Genomic DNA, 5616 nt, shown 5'->3' with positions numbered 1-5616 from the left:
ATGACGAACACAAAGGGAAAGGGGAGAGGCACCCGATATGTGTTCTCTAAGCCTTTTGGAAAACATGGAGTTGTTCCTTTGGCCACGTATATGCAAATCTATAAGGAAGGTGATAATGTAGACACCAAGGGAATGGGTACTGCTCAAAAAGGAATGGCCCACAAGTGTTACCTTGGCAAAACCGGAAGAGTCTACAGTGTTACCTAGCATGCTGTTGGCACTGTCGTAAACAAACAAGTTAAGGGCAAGATTCTTGCCAAGAGAATTAGCGTGTGTATTGAGTGCATTAGGCACTCTAAGAGCCGAGATAGCTTCCTGAAACGCGTGAAGGAAAATGATCAGAAAAAGAAAGAAACCAAAGAGAAAGGTGCCTGGGTTCAACTGAAGTGCCAGCCTGCTCCACCCAGAGAAGCACACTTTGTGAGAACCAATGGGAAGCAGCCTGAGCTGCTGGTACCTATTCCCTATGAATTCATGGCATAATAGGTGTTAAAAAAAATAAAAGACCTCTGGACTGTTAAACGAAAAAAAAGTAGAAGGTGGGACACAGAGAACCTTACAGCTTAGGGGAACAAAGAGGTTGTTAGAAGTCAGTGGAGATCCAAGAGCCCTTTGGAAATTATTGTTTGTACAAGATTTTATCTTCCAGGGCTATTTTTAGCCCATTTTGGATTGCCGTGTGGTAAAGAGAAAAGTACTGTATGGTAATGAACAGGAGTTAAGAGCGGGTCTGGGTTGTGTCCTGGTTGTGAGATCATAGGCAAGTGAATTAGTTTTTCTGTCTCTGCTTTCTCACCTATAAGTGGATTTTGTGGGGTTTAAAATGAGATGCAATTTATTAGAGAGCTTTGAGATATAATACAGCAGATACAAATATTCTACAACCTTGAGTAATTTTACGATAAGTCTTGGGGAGAAGAATGGGGAAGATCCAGTTAGGTCCCCTGACCTGTATATAAATGAGACTCTGCATTCTAGATCTACAGAGCTGGCATATGATTTGATTTCTTTCTTATGCAGAATCTCTTCTCAAGATATTTTTTACAAAGTCTTTTACGAATATGAAAGCTCATGGAATTATCCCGTTCAACTTTGAAACTTGGAATTTTGTTTCTATGAAATTGACAAGTGACTGTGTGACAGTATTTCAGAAACAATAGAAAAGAAGAAATAGAAACAGCTGGTAAATTCTTGAGATGTGAAAGTGGTTTTTCTTTTCTTCTTCTTTTTTTTAACCAGACTCTGATCCTGAAAAATAAACATCCTCAAAATCAGAAAACAGTACATATTAGCTGCTGAAAACTGAGGTTGAACCCAATTTTATCCTATCTTGTTTAACTTCAGTTAGGAATGGAATGAAAGAGATAGTTTTGAACACTTGACCACTGGAAATAAAAGGGAGTGAAGTGTGCAGGTAGCCAAAAATCCACCTAATTCACCTCCCAAAGCACACTCACATTTGTTTTGTTTTGTTTTCTTTTTTTGAGAGACAGAGTATCGCTCTGTCGCCCAGGCTGGAGTGCAATGGTGCGATCTTGGCTCACTGCAACCTCCGCTTCCCAAGCTCAAGCAATTCTTCTGCCTCAGCTTTCCGAGTAGCTGGGATTACAGGTGCCCACCACCATGCCCAGCTAATTTCTGTATTTTTAGTAGAGACCGGGTTTCACCATGTTGGCCAGGCTGGTTTCGAACTCCTGACCTCAAATGATCCACCCACCTTGGCCTCCCAAAGTGCTGGGATTACAGGCATGAGCCACCGTGCCTGGCCCACTCGCATGATTTTAATGATAGTTTATTTTGGAGTAATTTTCCATTCATTTAACAAATATTCGTAAATAATCTATTCAGTGTTACTTATGCTTCTGAGGGAATAAATTAAATACTAATCAAATGATATAGATTTGATTTATCTGTGGCATGAAGGCCACCGTTATAGATAAACCATAAAAGGTTGTTACCTTGGAATCCTAAAGATTTATAAAGTGAGGTACAAAACAACAAAATCAAGAATAAATATAAAATTTATTTATAAATATTTAGAACCCATATTAATTTCCCAAATAATCTCGGGATATAAGGCCTGCTGCAGTAGCAGTTTCAGAGAGGAGTGGATACCAGCACCCCACAACCTGATTTAAAATAATAAAGTCCAGATGCTCTTGCCAAAAAGGAGGTCTGCATCACTCACTGCCATGACCTGGATCGTATTTCAAAAGTGTCAAATCAAAGCTATCCCACCAAAGCCTGATTTCTTAATGAATTCCTTATGCATTTCATCTCTTGAATACAAAAAGTTGGGTATCTGTTGGGGAGTAAAATTTAGATGTAAGAAACAAAACCCAGCAGGTATGATCGTATGTGAAATGCATCCCCATGCAGTTGGTCTCTTACTGTACGAGTTATTTACTGCATAATTAAGATGCTTTCATTTAAAAAGCCACATCTGAGAATCATCATCATATTTACAGGGAAAAGGGAGTGTGAGCTGAAGGAAATTTAGTCGAAATCTAGACATTTAAGTCTTTAAAAAATGCTGACATTCTGTCCTGTTGATCCAGCACTATTAAGAGTAAAATCTAAAAATTTTGTCATTTCGATATGTTAAATGCTGGCATCTTTTCTGAAGCAAGATTCCAGCTAAGGGGGTGGTTTCCAGTTCTAACTTATTATGCTCAGTATCACTGGATACTGAATAGCAAATATTCTTTTTTTTTTTTTTTTTGAGACAGTCTCACTCTGTCGCCAGGCTGGAGTGCAGTGATGTGATCTCGGCTCACTGTAACCTCCACCTCCTGGGTTCAAGCGATTCTCCTGCCTCAGCCTCCCGAGTAGCTGGGATTACAGGTGCATGCCACCACACCTGGCTAATTTTTATATTTTTAGTAGAGATGGGGTTTCACCATGTTGGCCAGGATGGTCTTGATCTCTTTACCTCGTGATCCGCCCGCCTTGGCCTCCCAAAGTGCTGGGATTACAGGTGTGAGCCACCATGCCTGGCCCTGAATAGCAAATATTCTTTTTGAAGAAGAGAGAAGGAGACCTCAGGGTGATCAGATAAATAAATAGATACATCAGACCAACAGACAGATGGATGAACAGATGAATGGACAGATAGACTGATGGATCAATGAATGAAAGGATGGATAGGTGAGTGGGTGGGTGGATGGATGTATGTATGGATGTTATGTATGGATGAATGGATGGACAGGTATAAGTAGATAGCAGTATCATCAGCTTTTGGAAAATAGTAACCTCTTTACTTCAGACTAGCAATCAACATGATATTTTCTCAGAAAGATGCAGCCTTAAACCCTGATAGATACTTGCCCAAGAATTCAGAGGTATGAGGCTCTCTTATTTTATTTTATTTTTTGCGATGGAGTCTCGTTCTGTCACCCAGACTGGAGTGCAGTGGTGTGATCTCGGCTCACTGCAACCTCTGCCTCCCAGGTTCACGCAATTCTCCTGCCTCAGCCTCCAAAAAGTAGCTGGGATTACAGGCACATACCACCACGCCTGGCTAATTTTTTTGGTATTTTTAGTAGAGACGGGGTTTCACTATGTTGGCCAGACTGGTCTCGAACTCCTGACCTCATGATCTGCCCGCCTCGGCCTCCCAAAGTGCTGGGATTACAGGCGTGAGCCACCGCGCCCGGCCGAGGCTCTGTCTTACAAATGGCTTAAGTATACTGAAATTGAAGTATGAAAACTTTGTCCATTCATTCATTCAACAAATCATTATAGAATGTCCACTCTGTACCAAGGTCCAGCAATGACGCCTGTCACTATGGAACTTAATGGTTCATTCCCATTTTTATTTGTAAAGTCGTAAATGACACTTCTAGTTCAAGAACAAGAAAGTATAGATGGCTTGGTGTGGTGGCTCATGCCTATAATCCCAGCACTTTGGGAGGCTGAGGTGGGCAGATCGTTTGCAGTCAGGAGTTCCAGACCAGCCTGGCCAACATTATGAAATCCTGTTTCTACCAAAAATACAAAAATTGAGGTTGGGCACAAAGGCTCACGCCTGTAATCCCAGCACTTTGGGAGGCCGAGGCGGGTGGATCACAATGTCAGGAGATTGAGACTATCCTGGCCAACATGGTGAAACCCCGTCTCTACCAAAATACAAAAAATTAGCCAGGCATGGTGGCGGGTGCCTGTAGTCCCAGCTACTCGGGAGGCTGAGGCAGGGGAATTGCTTGAACCTGGGAGGTGGAGGTTGCAGTCAGCTGAGATCACACCACTGCACTCCAGCCTGGCGACAGAGCAAGACTCCGTCTCAAAAAAAAGAAAAAAAAAAATTGGCGGGGCATAGTGGTGCATGCCTGTAATCCCAGCTACTAGGGAGGCTGAGGCAATAAGAATTGCCTAAACCCGGGAGGCAGAGGTTGCAGTGAGCCAAAATTGCACCACTGCACTCCAGTCTGGGTGACAGAGTGAGACTCCGTCTGAAAAAAAAAAGAAAAAAAAAAAAAAAGAGAAAGTATAGATTCACTTTTTTCTCGTCTTACCCTCTAACACCTCTGAAAATAACAAAATACCCTGGAAATCATTCAACAGACAATGATAAAAGAATTCTGAGTGCTTGAGAGAAGAAGGTAGATAGGTTAGAGGCCTTAAAACTGCAGAAATGACAACATGGTGAGTTCCCTGGTTTTTCTTTTTATCTCCCATATGACCCCAGACTGGATGCCAGAGAGGCCTGAAACCTCCAATAGGCATAGACAAACAATCAGACAGACAAACAAAAGTCTGGCTAGAGAACTGGGTAAAGGGGAAGCACAACAGAGACCAAATGGGGAGCTCTAACTCCTGTTTCACAACTGGCCACAAACAGGTGGCCTGATTTTCCTCCAAAACCCTGCTGGGTTGACCCAATCCTTACTCCACACTTGGGTAATTGGTGAGTGGGCCAATCCATCCCACAGGGGCAGCATTAGCAAAGCTCAGCATCTCCCTACCCTTTATCACAAAGGGCATATAATGCACATGAAGTGGCACACGAAGATAAGCCCAGTGGCTTCAGCCCCTTTTAACTCCTATGGCAGAGGATGGCCTAGGAACATCAGGTGATCCAGGAAGGCAACTTCCACTCCTTAAGGGAGCCCCAGCAGGAATTAAGTGAGAACTTCAAAAATGTCAGAAGACTGAGGCAAACCAGAATGGAACTGCAAGGGCTCTGAAAACTAAACTGTTGTTTAGTACATTTTCTGCTGACATAACAGAATACTTGAGGTATAACAGAATACTTGAGGCTGGGTAATTTATAAAGAAAAGAAATTTATTTGGCTCACAGTTGTGGAGGCTTGGAAGTCCAAGATTGAGGGGCCACATCTGGTGAGGGCTTTCTTGCATATCACCCCATGTCAGAAGGTAGAAGAGCAAGAGAATGTGTGTAGAAAGCAAGAGATTAAACTTGCAGCCTCAAGTCCTTTTATAATTGACATTAATCCATTCATGACAGGAGAGCCCTCATGACCCAAATGCCTCCCATTAGGTTCCACCTCCTAACACTGTTGCATTTGGGATTAAATTCTCAACACACACTTTTTGGGGAACAAATTCAAAGCATAGCAGCTGTCATTGGAACTACAGCTCAGAAAAGTGGGCCAG

At 42.5% G+C, this 5616-nt stretch overlaps 1 pseudogene; it reads left to right on the top strand.

Annotated features, from left to right (window-relative positions):
* On the top strand, positions 1 to 483 carry LOC129479215 (large ribosomal subunit protein eL21-like; annotated as a pseudogene).
* Positions 484 to 5616: the final 5133 nt, after the last annotated feature.

Source organism: Symphalangus syndactylus, chromosome 3 (assembly GCF_028878055.3).
Source record: "Symphalangus syndactylus isolate Jambi chromosome 3, NHGRI_mSymSyn1-v2.1_pri, whole genome shotgun sequence".
NCBI classification, from domain to species: Eukaryota; Metazoa; Chordata; class Mammalia; order Primates; family Hylobatidae; genus Symphalangus; species Symphalangus syndactylus.
This window is presented reverse-complemented; position numbering and strand designations above follow the sequence as displayed.